Source organism: Acanthochromis polyacanthus, chromosome 22 (assembly GCF_021347895.1).
Source record: "Acanthochromis polyacanthus isolate Apoly-LR-REF ecotype Palm Island chromosome 22, KAUST_Apoly_ChrSc, whole genome shotgun sequence".
In the NCBI taxonomy this organism is placed as follows: Eukaryota; Metazoa; Chordata; class Actinopteri; family Pomacentridae; genus Acanthochromis; species Acanthochromis polyacanthus.
The window spans coordinates 864,655-882,483 of record NC_067134.1 but is presented as its reverse complement, the minus strand read 5'-3'; the positions used below and the strand labels follow the sequence as shown (position 1 = coordinate 882,483).

At 40.2% G+C, this 17,829-nt stretch overlaps 2 protein-coding genes across 4 annotated transcripts in view; both read left to right on the top strand.

Annotated features, from left to right (window-relative positions):
• LOC127531986 (gastrula zinc finger protein XlCGF26.1-like) overlaps window positions 1-17,829 on the top strand; it is a 117,885-nt gene that overhangs the window by 79,685 nt on the left and 20,371 nt on the right. The gene's annotated exons all lie outside the window — the stretch shown is intronic.
• LOC127531999 (zinc finger protein OZF-like) overlaps window positions 16,818-17,829 on the top strand; it is a 79,437-nt gene continuing 78,425 nt past the window's right edge. For both annotated transcript variants that reach the window (XM_051942919.1, XM_051942923.1), the window contains exon 1: window positions 16,818-16,948. The gene's annotated coding sequence lies outside the window, so the exon portion shown is untranslated. The remainder of the gene's footprint in view (window positions 16,949-17,829) is intronic.

Here is a 17,829-nt window from a genome sequence, read left to right as displayed (position 1 = left end):
CTGTCACTGGTCCTCTGAGTCTGCAGGCTGCCGTCACTCTGAAACACCTCAAACACATCAGAAAGCTCCTTTATTGGACCTGATTATCACAAATCATTCACCTGCAGCTCCTTCTAGCTTCCACTCCCTTAGAAAGAATTAAAAACTGATAAATCACCAGGTCTGTGAATGTTTTCTCTATTTAGAATATGAACATTAATGCTGCCAAAATAAAATATCGGCTCTGATAAATCTGATAAACTGGACATAGTTCACTTTTTTTAGACACACACAGGTCATGTGAACATGCTTCTATCGTCCTCTTCAGTTTAATTCATGTCCTCGATATATTTCCCACCAACACAGAGCTGTCTATGGCTTCCTGACAGAGATGAGCTAACAAGCTAACAAGCTAACAGTTGGTTTAGCAGCAGCCTCCATTAGCTAAATGTGGCAGTTTGTGGTCTTCAACGATGACGTAAAACATCGTTTGTTTCTCACACTTTGGCAGGTTAACGAGAACTGAGCTGTACAGCCGAAGACATCTGAACTACATCAGTTTAGGGACATTTCTCCCCAAACTTCACACACATTCACAGATTTTAGCCGCTAGCAGACAACTTTTTAGTCCCATGAAGGAGCAAACACGGAGCTGTGGAGCCACATTTCTGCTGGAACTAAACTAACAGGAGCTAGAAAACACTTTAAAGCAGAGGTAGCCAACATAGTGCCTGGTTTCCCTGAGGGACCATGTGAGTTTCTTGCTACACATGTTCTAAAAATAACACTAGTTACCATGATATTCTTTCTAAAGTATATACCGTCACCGTTCTTTTTGAATCAAAAATACTTACATTAATGCAGATTTTAAATGAAAATATCTAATATAGTTTTTTAAAAACAAAAATGTCTTTGGTATAAATTAACTTAGACCTTGTCTGAAGTCAAAGCTCACTGCTCATGTCAAACCACCAGGTCACTCTTTGCTGAAGTGGACGCAGACACTTTGTGAAGCTGAATGTGGTTTTTACCCTAAAACATGGCAGAGAAGCAAAAGAGAAAACACTATTTTCACGATGACTGCTATAAAGAGTTCTTTTTTTATGATAGTGACAGAGAAATGTGTGTCTCATTTTATTGCAACGGCAAAGCAACACAATTTGTACAGACTCTACTGGACCCGTCACTAAAGCTTCCATGCTAACTACCCACCTGGTAGCGCACTACGGACAGAAAGCCCGGGACTTAAAAGCAGCTTTGGGCAAAAAACCCTCTATTTTCACAAAGCCAGCAATAAAATCACAAAAAGCAACTGAGGCTTCATTTCGAGCTGCAGATTTTTTTGATAAGGAACAAGAAAGTTTTTGGGATGGGGAGGTCTTGAAAGAAGCAGTGAAGATCGTTGCAAACACTGTGTTCAAAGACGAACAGAATGGTCCAAATGCCATCTCCACTCTCTCCAAAGTCCAACTGGGGGTAAGTACGATGGTTAGAAGAATGTCGGCTGTATCTGAAAACTTGGCAGAGCAGCTGGACGGGATCTGGCTAAGTGCAGGAGGTTTAGCATTCAATGGGACGAGTCTGTGGACAGCAGCAGTACAGCTCAGCTGATGATGTTCATCTGAATGGTGTTTGATGGTTTCTCCACTAAAGAAGAACTCCTGACACTTTTGCCCCTGCAGACAACAACAAGGGGAACTGACATCTACAGCGTGGTGAAAAGTTTCTTCATGGATAAAAACATACCGTTAGAAAAGCTTGTTTCAGTGACGATGGACGGGGCTCCTCCATGACGGGTCGGCATGCAGGCTTCATTGTACGATGCAGAGGTGATCCAGACTTCCCAGCATTCCTACATTACCACTGCATCATTCACCAGCAGGCCATGTGTGCAAACTTGACTGGATTTGATCATGTGATGATTCCTGAGGTGAAGATCATCAACGCTCCAAAGCCAAACAACCAGGACATTGAAGGTACTGCTGGAGGAGCAGTCAGCTGAACATGGTGACCTGTTACTGCTCACAGCAACCCCATGGATCAGCAGGGGACAGTTTTGCAGCGTTTTTTGTCACTTTTGGCTGAAATCAAAGAGTTGATGCAGTCCAAAGGGGAAGACATCTGGCTGCTTGAGAACACTGAGTGGATTCTTGACCTTGATTTTTAACGGACATCACTGGAAACCGAAGCATTTGAACTGTGAGCTGCAAGGCAAAGGTAAGACTGTCTCTGTAAACACATTTACAGCTAAGATGAACATTTTCTCTGCATTTACAGAGGAAAGAAGTGCAGCACTTTCCCTCCGTTCAGTCATCGTTGAATGACGATGCTTCTGACAAAGCAGTGGAAAAGTCCTCCAAGTCAGAAACAGACTGGGACAAGAGTTAGAGAACAGCTTTGGTGACTTTGATCAGCGTGAGCCATGTGTGGAATTCCTTTCAAATCCTTTCATGCAGGCAGGGGTGTCAAACATGCGGCCCGCGGGCCAAAACTGGCCTCCAGAGGGTCCAATCAGAGAAGACATGAACTGCAGACTGAAAATGAGTAAAACTATGAATTCAAAATCATTTCTAGAACCATGACAAGTTGTTCTGATCATAAAGTCAAATACTAGATTGCACAGAGTTCTTTTGCCGTTTTGTGTCTCATTTTTGTAACATTTTTCATGTTTTTGTGTTTTTTTTGGTCTGATTTTTGTTGTTCATTTCATGTTTTTGTTGTTTGGTTATTCGCTTTTGTCCTTTTCGTCTCTTTGTCATTTGTCCATTTTTTCATCGCTTTGTAAAATTTTTGTCTTACTTTTTGTCTCTTCTTGTTTCGTGTCGTTTGTTTCATTTTTTGTCATTTTGTGTCTCATTTTCATCATATTGCGTCTCATTTTTGGAATATTGTCTTGTATTGTTGTCTTTTTGTCTGACTTATGTCTCATATTTTTGTTGTTTTGGATTTCTTTTTTGTCTCAGTTGAGTTTTGGTCTAATTTTTGTCATTATTCGATCTGCTTTATTTGTTGTTTTGTGAAACTTTTTGTATCATTTTATTTCTCATCTGTCACGGATGAGCGGGTTGGACCCGAGCAGAGAGCCACACTACCCAGGCTGGCTGGAATGAAAGTGTTTTATTGTTGGGGGATTTGGCCAGGTGGGTCTGGAGGCTCCGGGAGGTTGGGAGGGAAGCAGGGCGGGGGGTCCAGGCAGGAACAGGGGGGTCCAGTGAGGGGGAAACCGATGACGAATTGGTTGGGGAGAGCCGGAGGGGAAGGAGGACGGCGGGGATCCCGGACAGCTGGATCTAGGTGAGGGGCAGGAGAAAACAAAGTAAGAGAATTGGCAAACTCAACAGATTTAACAGGAGGCTAGAGAGCGAACTGACTGTGGGGTCTTTGTTCAACAATCTGGCAGGGAGTGGAAGGATGAGCCGGTTCTTATTGCAGGTTGTGTAATCAGTAGAATGTCTGTCAGCTGTCCAGGAGCCGTAGAGGTGGTTGATTGCCTGAGTGGAGTCAGCTGGGAAGCTAGACTCCACTCAGGCGCTGAGCTGTAGAGGGAGAGACAGGGCAGAGGAGCGGATGGGAGACCGGAGCAAGAGAGGGAGAGGAACAGGAGAAGGAGAAAGGAGCAGATGGGAAAGGGGGTATTTGGGGATGTCAGGTGGGAAGGACGGGGGTGAGGAGGGAGCCCTGACATCATCTGTCATTTTCTTGTTTCGTTTTCTTCTTTTGTCCACGTTTTTGTTGCTTTAATTTTATTGTCTAATTTTTTGTCTCTTTTCTTGTCTTGTTCATGTCATTTGTCTCATTTTGTCATATTTTGTCTTGTTTTTGTCTCTTTTTGTCTGACTTTTGTAGTTGTGATCATAAAGTAAATCCTCTCTGGTTCAGTTCCAGGTGACTGAATGTTGTGTTCCTTTGTAGACACTCTGTGATCTGGAAGTTGTAATGTGGAAATGATAAACTGAGGCTGAATGTTGCTGAAATTGAACTTCTTTGAACTAAAATGAGTTTGAGCCCGGATCTCAGTGCTGTCTTCAGCCTGGATGCTGGACAGGTGGAGATGGAAGTCCTAACGTTGTAGACGACCTCCAGCTCAAAGCCATCAGTCTGCACCAAACTTTTGCTGCGTTGTGGACACAGAAAAGTACAACGGTGTATGCACAGCAGCCTTTTTGGTTCCACTGATCTCTGAATCAGCCTTTTCTCATGTGAACTTCATCCAGAACAAACACAGAACACGCCTCACTGATGCACATCTAAAGGCTCTCTCAGAGCTGCAGTGTCAGATTCTCCACCAGATCACAGTCCTTTGGTGAACAGAATCCAATGCCAGGCTTCCCACTAACACACATTTACAGACAAAGAAACAGACGGCACGTGTTGTCATTCTAAACACAAAAATGATTTGTTCTGATCTGATAAAAATGCTACAGAGTTGGTGATTAGTACAAATGTGATAGGATTCATTTCAAAATGTGAAAGACTTGATTTTTTTCTTACATCACTGATAATTTATACAAACATGGGACAGAGTTCATGAACTGTTCAAAAACGTCACAAAGGTAGTGGTTTGTACAAATGAAGCCTGATTTGAAGATAAGACAGTTCATGATTTCCTAAAAATGTTAGAAGTGATCATTTACACAGAAATCTAAACTAAATGCTGCAAATATGCTGATTCATAGAAAACTGTCAAGAAAGAGAATTAGAAAACCATTCAGAGAGAGGACACCTCTGACTTTCAAATGTCAGAACAGATTAGCAGAAATAAATAATGTTACATAGTTATAGAAAAATGGTTGGTGAGTCCTGCTTTAAAGTGTCTTTTACTCTCCTTCACACGGAGAAAACAAGCTGCAACACCAGGACTCACCAGGTAAAACTCAACTAACCTGAGGAACAGGTAGGAGCTGTGACATCACTGTTGTCAGGGTAACGAAGCAGGAAACCTGATGGATCAGTTTGTGGTGAGTTAAAACAGAACAGTTTGTGCCTCTAGACCCACAACATGACTTTGTAAATTCTATTTTTAAGGATCATTAATGTCCTTACAACTGAGAACCTGCACAGTAAAACTTCCAGTGTCAGGCCTCCCTCCTCACCCCCGTCCTCCCCAGCTGACATCCCAAATACCCCTTTTCCCCATCTGTTTCCTCTCCCTCTCATGCTCCTCTCTTTCACTCATGCTCCCCTCTCTCTCTCCGTCCCTCAGTTTCTGTCTCTGTGTCTCCCTTCAGTCTCCCATCCGCTCCTCTACCCCTGTCTCTCTCTGTCTCCCATCCGCTCCTCTGCCTTTACTTCCTTCCCAGTGCGACACCTGAGTGGAGTGCAGGCTCACACCTGCTCCACTCAGGTAATCAGCCTTCCCCGTGGGTCCTGGACAGCTGAAGGACATCGACCTGATTACACTCCTCTGCAATAACAACCGGCTCATCCTTCCACTCCCTGCCAGATCGTTGAACTAGACACACAGTCAGTCATCATCTCGCCATTCTGTGATTACTATGCATTTTGCGCATTACTAACTCCGTTTCCTCTCGTCTGCCTAGGACCAGCTGTCCAGGCTCCTCGTTCCTGCCCGACCAGCCCATTCCATTCCGAACCTGCTCTGCCTTGCCTGCCTGGACCCCTTCTCTGATTCCCCTCCCCCTCTCCTCGTCTCCTGGCGCCCCCCGGACCCCACTGAACTGTCACTGGACCCCGCCACGGAACCCCTGGACCACCACAGCCGCCAGGGATCCACACCAGACATCTGCCGCCACACTCTGCTCCCCACCGGAGCCACCACAGCTGCTGATCTCTGGCTTAACTCCCTCCCTGCAGCCAGAACCCTCTATTCATCTCCACTGCTTCCCTGACCATTACCACCCCTTACAATAAACCGGTTTTACTCCCAATTCCGCCTTGGTAGCGTGGATCTCCTCACGGATCCGGACCCACTATTCGTGACATCCAGAGCCCATAAAACAGACAGAGTTCATTTCAACACTAAGTCAGTGAACTTATCGCCCCAGCCCACACAGTGTTAAAGTTACACTGAAGATAGTGGTGAATTTTCACAGTTCATTTAACTCTCAGGGCTAATATTGTGTTTAGAGTAAAACTTGATTAACACCACTCTAAACTGAGCAGTGTTCATCAAGTTTTACTGAGAGAAATAAATAAATCTTAGTGTTATTCACAGTTAACACTAAGAGGTTTTTAGTACTATTTAGAATTAACTCCTGAAAGAGAGTTAAACCTGCTGAACACTGAGACCCCAAATTAGAAAAATGACACAAATTAAGATACAAAATTCCACAAATTAGAAAAATTAAGACACAAAACAACATAAATGGGAAAACATACACAGAACTACAAAATGAAAGACAAATTATAACATAAATGACACAAAAGCAACACAAAAAGATGAGACAAAACAGAAAAATGACACAAATTAAGACATAAAATGAGACAAATTAAGACCCAAAATGAAAAAAATGAGACAAATTAAGAAACAAAATGACAAAAATGGGACAATTTAAGAGATAAAATGGTAAAAATGAGATAAAATAAGATGCAAAATGATACGAAATAGACAAATTTAGACAGAAAATGGTAAAAAGGAGACAAACTGAGTCCAAAACTACAGAGGAAAAGACTGAAAATGACATAAAATGAAAAAAAATGAGGACATAAAACTACACATAGGAGAGGAGAATGTTAAAAATTAGACACATTGAGACATAAATGACACAAATGATACAAATTAAGACACAAAATGATAAAAATGTATTAAATAAAGACACAAAATTACAAAAATGATACAAATTAAGACAGAAAATGACAAAAATGAGACAAATTAGGACACAAAATGATAAAAATAAGACAAATTAGGACAGTAAATGGCGAAAGAAATGAAGGCTGCAGAAGTCAGACAGAGAAAGTGAAATCAGAGACGACCTCTGGTCCAACTGGTCCTCGTGGGATGAATATTATTCTAGTATTATATGTTTGAGAAAGAATAACGACCTTTTAGGAATAAATATGATCTGATGGAGTTCATCTTTTCATTTTAAGATCATAAATAGACCTTTAATTCTTCACAATATCCAGATATTGGAATTATAGAGTGAAAAATGGAAGAAATGTCCCAAATAAAAACATTGATTTCAGCTCTATTTGCATCAGTTTGAGAACTCCTGCTGGTTGGGAACACCCCAACATGTCTGAAGATTTGGTTATAGTGAAAAAAAGATTTATTTAATGTTTTAATTGTGTCACAGCAACGTTGTTTTGGAGTTAAAATACGACGAATGATTCAATCAGTTTTATGTTCTATAGACATATAAAAGATAATAACCAGTTTAAAGTGTCTTTTACTCACATTCAGACAGAGAAAACAAGCTGCAACACGAAGACGGTGAAAGATGGCGCTCACCTGTGGAACAGGTAGGGCCATGACGTCACTGTTGTCAGGGCAACCAAGCAGGAAACAGATTTCTATCTGATCTGACAACAGCACGTCACAGAGGGAACTACCTGCCAATCCTAACACACAAAAACAGGTTGAACTTGTTGGTCCAGTCTCTGTCCTCTGGTTCAGACTCCCCCTTTATGTCCTGATAAGGACTGGATGTTCTGACTTTATTTGATAAGGTTATGTTTATTTACTGAGTTAATAATTAATGTGAGAAATTAATAGGTAAATAAGAATGGACTTTTGAGTATTCACACAAATAGTGAGTCAGTTGAACTGTGGGACTATTACCCATGATGCTCGAGTTCAAGCAAGGAATTCTGGGAGTCTACAGCGCATACAGGCACAGAAAAATGTTGAGTTTATGCTAGTAGCAAGTTGTACTGTGCCATGAACTGAAGCTGCTGTTCCCTTTGTCTTCACTAAAGCATTTAACGAAACAGAAGTTCAGACTCTTGTCTATTTTTTGACCATCACTGTGGAAGCCAGTACACTGGAGTCCTCTCCAGACTTCTGTTGTTATTCTGCAGCTGATCCTCTATTTTCTTCCTGTAGCTGGACTTGTACTACCACAAATATGTATAAAATGACCAAATTATGAAATAAAACTCTCACAAATATGTATCAAATGACCAAAATATGAGATAAAACTGCGACAGATAGATAGATAGAGAGATAGATAGATAGATACTTTATTAATCTCCAGAGAAATTCACAAATTGAAATATGAATAAAATGACCAAAATATGAGATAAAACTACCACAAATATGTATAAAATGATCAAAATATGATTAATTGATTGGCTGATGATGTATCAGTATTGTTATTGATTATTGATGGGTGTCAGGGACAGAGGTTTGTGTGTGAGTCTCTACTGCCATCTAGTGGAGGATCAACAACATGACTTTTACCAGCTTGAATCCCAGAGAGTCCTGACTTGTTAGTTGATGAGAGAAAATTGCAGCCTGGTAGCAGTGATGAGAGAGGAGGTTACCGAATACAAGAAGAAAAGAGTGGAGCTGGAAGAACAGGTGGGAAAAGTGCAGAAAGAAGTGAAGACGCTGACTGAGAAATGACAGCAACAAGAAAGGTAGAAGAGAAGGTGGAATCTGAGAGTCAAAGGGCTGAAAGAAAAGGAAAATGAAAAGATGAGAGGAACGCTGATCTCTCTTCTCTCCAAAATGTCTCCAGGAGTGCCATGGTCAATAGAGGACATGGTGGACAGCGTTCATCACATCGGGAAGAAAGAGCAAAACCACAGCAGGCAGCTCATGGTTCAGTTAGTGAAGCGTGAATGCAGAAATGAAATGTGGATGCTGTCAAAAGGCAGTGAGATGTGTAGAAAAGCTGAAGAAGATTTAAGAAAAGAAGACAGCAACGCGGGAGCTGATGTGGTCGAAGGTAAAAGAATCCAGAGATCAGGAAAAGAGAGCAGAGCAGAGACATAAGAATCCTATTTCAGACAGTTTTCATGGATCAGGCCTCATGGAAGCTGTAAATGAAGAACAGATCTGTGGCTGACAACTCTAGAAATGTTCAAATGTGTCTGTCAGACTGAAATGTGAGCGGCTCCTACTACTGATCCCTGTGGAATTACTGTTCCATTAATGCCTGAAACAGGAAGAACATTTAGACAGAAATACTGGAAATTCAACGCTGGTTTCTGAGAAGATGAGCAGGACTGTAGTATGGAGAGAAAAATCTGATCTTCAGTTCACCCTCGTGTAGTCCTGAGGCTCAGATTGATCCGTTTGAAAGTTTAAAATGTGGGGAAAAAATATATTTTCACAGTGAAGCTTGTGATGTCCACATTTTAACATTTTTGGGAAATTTTTGAATATTTTTTGGTGGAAAAAAAGAAACGTTAGACATGTTTCCTAAGAATATTCACAAAAAAATCAACCAAAATCCAGTAAATTCTCTGGATTTGGGTTGATTTTTTGTGAATATTCTTAAGAAAATATCAGAAGTTTTACTGATAAATATGGAATCACTTTAGATATTTTTTATAATTTTTTGGGAACATTTTTACTCATTTTTAGAAAATATTTACCAAGAACTTCTTTTGGCAAATTAAGGGGTATTTTGTTTTGTTTTTAAAATAAAACTTTTCAGGAATTATTGTAATTTTCTTCCTGAAGGTTTTACACATTTTCAGAAATTTGGTGAATTTTTTGCTGAATTTTTGGATTTTTTTCAGACCAGGAAACAATATGTTTGGTGAATGAAGACAACAGGAGGGTTAAAAGTCAGACAATGACGTTGGTTCTTCTGGAAGTAAATGTGAATTTTTCCAACATAAAGTGAGAGAAAACTCAGTAGATTGTGGTCAAAGAATGTGTCAGAAAGCAAAAGAATGAGAAAGACAGTTGATGAATGATATGAATGAGTGTTGTAAAATGAATATGTTCTCTGATAGGAAGAAAGAAGAACTGATTGGGTTCCAATCTAAAGGAGATGAATTGGATTGGAATAAAGCACCAGGTGCATTTCTAGCATCCAGAGCTAAATGGATGGAAGATGGGGAGAAAAACAGTTCCTATTTCAGTGGATTAGAGAGAAATGCAATCAGCCTCTAAATGTTGATGATCAAACTGGGAGCAATCCAGAAGAAAGAGCAGATGAAAGATTTAGATTCTATCAGCATTTACATTCAGCAGCTTTTTCTTTCAAAAGTCAAAGCATTTCTTCCTCAGACTGACTTTAAAAGCACGTGTTTGGAGAGATTGATAGAGCTGGAATGAAAATGTCTTTGGGGAAATCAGCGGCTCCAGATGGACTTACAACCAACTTTGATCCGTTTTTCTGGGCTGATATTAGAGAATGACTGTTTGAAGCATTCAAAGAAGCTTTCAATCAGGGAGTCACACTCATTTTAGTTCAGGTTCCACATTTAGCCCAGTTTGATCTCAAGTGGGCCGGACCAGTTTTTACTACAGGACCAAAACCACAAAAGTCAGATTAAAAAAGACAAAAAATGAGACAAAAACCAGACAAAATATTGTGAAAATGAGACAGAAGAGGACAAAAGAACAATCTAGTATTTGACTTTGTGATCATGGTCTAGAAATGATTTTAAATGGATACTTTGACTCATTTACAATCTGCAGTTCATGTCTTCTCTGGAATTTGGACACTTTGATGATGATTGATGGATTGTGCTCATTTGGTAGAGGATGCTGCTTTTACACTCTTTCTACATTCATTGAAAGCTTCTGACAAGCTTCAACACCACTTTATTTGACATTCACTGCATTATTTTGGATTGAAAATTCATTCAAATGCTCTCAATGTTGTCCAACAGAATTCCTTCAATGTGGAACTACTGGAAAATGAGATGTTAACAGGAGCAAACACCAAGGAGACCCATCAGTCCTCTGCTGTTTATTATTAGCTCTGGATATCAACCCTCCTGTTGGCTTCATTTACGGCACCAAAAAACAGGAAAGAAATCCAGAAATTCAGCCGAAAAATTCACCAAATTTATGGAAATGTGCAAAAAACTTCAGGAAGAAAATTCCAATAATTCCTTAAAAGTTTTATTTTAAAAAACAAAACAAAATCCCCCTAATTTGGCAGGAAAATTCTTGTAAATATTTTCAAAAAATGAGTAAAAATCTTCCAAAAAATCCTAAAAATATCTAAAATGATTCCATATTTATCAGTAAAACTTCTGATATTTTCTTTAAGAACATTCACATAAAAATCAACCAAAATCCAGAGAATTTACTGGATTTTGGTTGATTTTTGTGTGAATGTTCTTTAGAAACATTTCTTCTTTTTCCACCAAAAAATGTTCAAAAATGTCCCAAAAATGTAGAAAATGTCGACATCAGAAGTTTCACTGTGAAAATATTATTTTCCACATTTTCAAACTTTAAAACGACACGAGGGTTAAAATAATGAAACTCTCAAAGCATTTAATAACGACACAGTCAGAAGATGATCCAACATTATTTTAAAGCTGTGTGTATTTTCCAGAAGCCTCAGGGTTTGATTGAAACTAAATGTGAGATCTGATCCATTCACCATAAAACACAAACTTTACTTCAGAATATTCCAGTAAAAATGAGCTGAAACATTTGGGAGAAATTATCACTAAAATATGATCAACAGGGAAACTTCTAACATTCTGATTGTTGGAAATCAAATCTAAAATCCTTGAAGATCTGCTTCCAAAGGAATCTTTCATATTTGGTAGAATACTGAGAAGAGAAACGGAAGGATTTCAAGATGAATTTACCACAAACCACAGAAGAGCACAGAATACTTTGGAAAGAGTGATCTCGATGTTATGAACTGATTGCAAAGTCCTCACACCTTAATCCCATCAGAAAGTTATAGAGATTTATGGCAAGAAAAGTTCATAATGATGGAAAACAGTTCAATAACAAGGATGACCTGAAACATTAATGATTAAAGCACGAGACAGAATTGATGAGAAAATGTTTAATTCTATTTAATCAAATTTACAACTGTAAAATACATGATATTCTATATTTAAATTTCTACCTGTTCTGATGTTTGTGTTCCATGTTGAGTAGAATAAAGCAGATGAATAACAAACAGCTGATATAATGTGTGTTTGTAATGAAGAACTCAGAGTCAGGATTTTTAGCCACAGCCCTTTATTCTTCTCCATCACACACAAGATGAAGGAAGTTCTCATTTCATCACTAGAACAGGACTTAAAGACTCAAATCAAGATCAAGTGTGGCTGCACAAAAAGCTGAATTTCACTCGACAATAATGTGTGAAAGTCTGTCAGCAGTTTGGAGGTTCACTGCTTCCTCTCTCATTTCACACTTTGTGCAGCTCAAATGCTTTTAGTTCAAGTGAGCGTCAGAGGAACACAGCACACTTCTCCTCCATTCCTCGGGCATCTTCTAACTATCTAAGATCCTGTTGAACAACCCAGTCACAAACTCTACTGCTACCTCTCCGAGACACTTCCATACCTCCACAGGTATATCATCAGGACCAAGTGCCTTTCCACTCTTCATCCTTAGCACACCAGCTCACCTACGACCGCTCAAACACTGCGTTATGATTTCCATATCCTTCTGTACACTACCGTTCAAAAGTTTGGGGTCATCCAGACAATTCCATGCACTCCATGAAAGCTCCCACTTTCATCCATGTGCTAACATAACTGCACAAGGGTTTTCTAATGAGCCTTTCAACACCATTAGCTAACACAATGTAGCATTAGAACACAGGAGTGATGGTTGCTGGAAATGTTCCTCTGTACCCCTATGGAGATATGCCATTAAAAATCAGCCGTTTCCAGCTACAATAGTCATTTACCACATTAACAAGGTCTAGACTGGATTTATCATTTATTTAATGCTATCTTCATTGAAAAGAACTGATTTCCAGAAAAAGGACATTTCTAAATGACCTCAAACTTTTGAACAGTAGTGCATATTTATATCATGTCATATTTTTTCAAATTAGACACGTAAGATGAAATAATATTGATGATAGCTCGTGTCCTTGTTTCTCTTTTAGCACACATCACACAGTATTACAATGAATAAGAACATTCAATCATCAAATACAATCATTTTCATTACAAGCTGCTGTGGAGGCAAAACCTTTTTGTTCTTTGCAATAAATCTTTTGTTCTTTTATTCAGAGCTCTGAAGGTACAGGTGACACAGAGTGCAAAGCAGTCTATGTGTCAAGTCAAACTGGAAGGAGCTGAGAACTCAAAGGAGAAGCATTTACGCACAGGTCCTACACTCAGCTGGGACGGAAACAATCTGCGGCTGCAGGTTTGCCACCGGCGGCAACAAAGGGACACACGCAGCACTGAGGAGGAACTGAGAATGAATGACCGAGTTCAAACAAAGTGTCCGTGAGTTTCTGTTGGGAAAGCATCAAGATCTGCGGCAAACTGTGCAGGATTGCGTTCATCTCCAAATCCGGGTTGCAGCCGGTAAGAGCAGAATTGTGGAGACTCTAAAAGACTGTTTAAGCTGCCGATGTGTGCCACTGCAGTATGTGTTAGCATTAGCATTAGCCACGGAGATCAGCCACGAGCGGCTTGTTGTCAACTTTGTCTGTTTACCAATATTTGCCGTGTGTTTTGTAATTGTTAAGTTGAAAATAAGATTGCAGGCTAATTGGTGCTAATTAGAGGGTTCCAGCTAAGACCAGTGAATTCATCCTGTTTGTAATGGTGGGTTTTTACGATGCCCTTTATTTATTTATTGGATCTGGAAAGGATTGCACTTTAAAAGCACTTTATGCACCCCAGGGAAGAATTTTGACAAAATGGAGTCCTTTTCCTGCATTCTGGTGGCATTTTGAGGCCAAAAATTATGTTCAATATTGCTTCAGTTTATTTCAACATTTTAATTAAAAAGTTACTCACACACAATTTGCATCTGGACTATTTTTATTTCTAAGTAATAAGAAATATGCACAACAATTCCTGTAAAAAATCAATATATCGATCTGTAACATAAAATACATACTCATTCAACACTTTTTAAGACTAGAAAGTACTGAATCTTACTTTCCTGATGAGATTCATGATAAAAGCTAATGAGATTCATCTAAACAAAAATATTATTTTTGCCATAGAATGGCTTTCTTCTAAAACTACAAAGTATCACTGGAAAGTACTCTCAGTCATTAAATTATCCCTCAGACTAGAAATTACTAATTTGTATTACAAATAATGCAGACTAGAAAAGCCTTTGATTAAACAGTCACTATGTGATATTGCAATTGTTTATGACTTTGAACATTTTCCAGCCACTGACAGATCCCTCTCCTTGTCCTCATTGTTGTATGCCTTCCCGGGGTTAGTCCGAATCCTTTTTCTGATTGACTGAGACGAAACACGTGACAGTGTGCATCTATTAATGATCGGAAGCATTTGGGTCGTTCCGGTTATACTCGGTAGCGTTCTTCCAGTAAAGCAGCGCTCAATTTAGACGGTTGCCAGGTCACCATTTGCGACTAAAAAACGATTTTGGCGACCAAAAAATGACAAAAAAACACGCTGGTTAGGGGCCCAAATATTTTGAGTTGGACTACTGACCTCCAAATCCCAAGTTTCCGCCGATTTAATTTCAAATTTGAACACTTTATGTCGCTGATGTTAACGTCGTTAACATCTCGCGGGAGTCCGTGAGACTCCGTCGGATCCAGAACCAGCCCAGAATGTGTGGCGGCATCCGGAGGCAGCACCAACTGAGCCTGAGCACCGCGAACGGAAAGCACCAAGCCACCGGAGCTCTCATTTTTTCAACTCGGCAGGTCCGCTGGCTGCTCCTCCCCGGTCACAGACTGCTCAGACTCCCTGGCTGGCTAGCTATCCCCTGCCTAGCTGCTCGGCTAACACTGCCGCTCCTCGCCGCTCATCTCCCGGGACAAACCGCACCTGTTCTGGCTGTCAACGTCCCCCAGTCACCCGCTGGGACAATGCGCTGCTCATTCGTGGGTGACTTTTTCATGGCCGTGGGGGTTTTAAGGCACACTTTGCCCAGCGACCAGTGATGGCTCGGCGGCTCCAGCTAACAAGTTGACGTGGAAGAGGAACTGGATTTTCCTTGTTTAGGCCCATAGATGTATTGTGTGTTTATTTGTAATCTTAGTCATTCATCTTATTAAATAATATTATGTAATATATTTCCTAATGTTTATTACCTTATTGTTATTAAACTACTTTGTCATGAAACCTCAAAATTGTCTTCATTGAACAGCAACTTGACATTAAGAAACATTAAGCACGTGATATTTTTACAACTTCTGGTCGCAATCAACATTCCAGCATCCCAACGGAGAATAATATCAACAGGTACGGTTCTGCTAATCGGCATAAAAGATTGGTGACCATAGAATAGAATGCTTGACATCAGTATTCCATGATAGGACCACATTACCAGCTTGCCATTATTCTGTGTGGGCAATAAGCCAACAGCATCTCATACAGGTGACACAGCATGCCATGCTGGTCACCAGAGGCTAATTAGAGGCTAATTAGAGCTTTGTAATTAATTAATCACGACTGATTAACAAGGGCATAGAGGTAAAAAAAAAAAAAAAAGCGATATATGCAGTGTTGTCTTCATTTTAAGTGGCAAAAGGATTTTGCGGCTCCCGGTGTTTTCTTTTCTGTGGGAAACGGGTCGAAATGGCTCTTTGAGTGTTAAAGGTTGCGACCCCTGTGCTAAGAGGAGGGGAAAAGGCATGGTTGATTTGGTTGGTGAATTTAAGTGTCACATATTAACAAAGTACAGCAATTTTACTTGCATATACACAGATGGGGCAAAACAACCTGAGACAGGGGTGACAGGATTCGGGGTAACAGTACCGGAAAGAGGAATTGGGATCAATAGAAGAACGTCTAATAATCTTTCAGTATACACAGTGGAAATGGTGGCGGTTTTGTTGCACTACAGTGGGTGGAGAAGACTGGTCTAGGAAAGGCATTAGTGTGTTCAGACTCATCATCAGTGCTAGCAAGCCTCAGGTCTTTTCATTCAAACAGCCGTCAGGACATCCTATATTCAGCCCTTGAGTCACTAACAAGAATTGTTCACCAGGGGGGTCAGGTAAGTTTCTGTGGGTACCAGCACATGTAGGGGTGAGGGGGAATGAGAGGGCTGATGATCTGGCCAAGAGAGCTTTACTGAAAGGGAAGTAGAAATGCAGCTGAGGATAAATAAGAAAGAAATCAAAAGTATTATCTGGGAAAAAAGCAACTCAGTGTGGCAAGAAAGGTGGGATGGAGAGAAGAAAGGGAGGCACCTGTATCAGGTACAAAAGAGCGTTAGAGGTGGGACGGTGAGTAGTGGACACAGGAGGGAGGAGAGTGTGATGACCAGGTTAAGGTTGGGGCATAGTGCACTAAATAAAACACTGAAACTGATTGGGAAGCACCAGACAGGTTTATGTGAGGGTTGTCAGGAGGAGGAAGAGTCAGTGGAACATGTAGTTCTGAGGTGTAGAAGATATGAGGTGCAGAGAGGGGAGCTGATGGATAGGATAAAGGAGTTAGGGGTGCAGGAATTTACACTGAAAGAGTTGCTAAGTATGGAAGAGAGGGCACAGGTTAGTGCACTGATGGATTTTTTAAAAGGGGACCGGGGTTTATAATAGAATATGATGGTTAGGTAGGGATAATGATAGGAATAAGGGTTGTAGTTGGCTTGGGTGTGGAGAGTGCAAGTTAGAGTTGTTTTTATTTTGTTGTTTTTTTGTTTGGGTCTTTGTTTGGACTTTGTAGGGTGTGTTTGTAGGTATGATAGTTTGAACGAGCTCGGGTAAAGTCTGTAAGTCTACTGTCTGGTCCACACTCCGGAACAGAAGGTGGCGGTAATGCACCAAGAAGCTGGATGCCAACCGCCGTAAAACAAGAAGCAGAAGAAGAAGAAGAGGAGGAACTGAGAATGGATGACCGAGTTCAAACAAAGTGGCCGTGAGTTTCTGTTGGGAAAGCATCAAGATCTGCGGCAAACTGTGCAGGATTGCCTTCATCTCCAAAATCCGGGTTGCAGCCGGTAAGAGCAGAATTGTGGAGACTCTAAAAGACTGTTTAAGCTGCCGATGTGTGCCACTGCAGTATGTGTTAGCATTAGCATTAGCCACGGAGATCAGCCACGAGTGGCTTGTTGTCAACTTTGTCTGTTTACCAATAATTGCCGTGTGTTTTGTAATTATTCAGTTGAAAGTAAGATTGCCGGCTAATTGGTGCTAATTAGAGGGTTCCAGCTAAGACCAGTGAATTCATCCTGTTTGTAATGGTGGGTTTTTACGATGCCCTTTATTTATTTATTGGATCTGGAAAGGATTGCACTTTAAAAGCACTTTATGCACTTTAATTAATTTTAAAACCATGAAGTAAAAAGTATAAAATGGTTAATTTTTTAAAATAAAAATACTAATAGTAATTTGTTAAACTGTGATTGAAAATCAACTCTTTAGAATGCAGATAAATTCATGTGTGGTATAGTATTGGGTTGAATATTGCTCATGCCATGATTTGTCACTTCAGTTTATGTGGTGTTGAGGTTGACAAACATAAACTGAGTGGAAACTGTGGTGAAAATGTCCATGAGGAATGGTTGTTACTATTTGCTGAATGCAGTAATGTGAACATTGTCCTTTTGTGTTCTGTTTAAAGGTTTTTCACCTTAATCTATCAACTAAACGTATGGACTTATGGAAGTTGCCACCTCTGTATCTCATGCATTTGCGACCACTGCAAAATAAAAGAGGGAAAAGAAAGAAAGCAACTGTCTGATTGATGAGTGGAGTCCTGCTCATTCAATCATCAAATACAATCATTTTCATAACAAGCTGCTGTGGAGGCAAAACCTTTTTGTTCTTTGCAATAAATCTTTTGTTCTTTTATTCAGAGCTCTGAAGGTACAGGTGACAC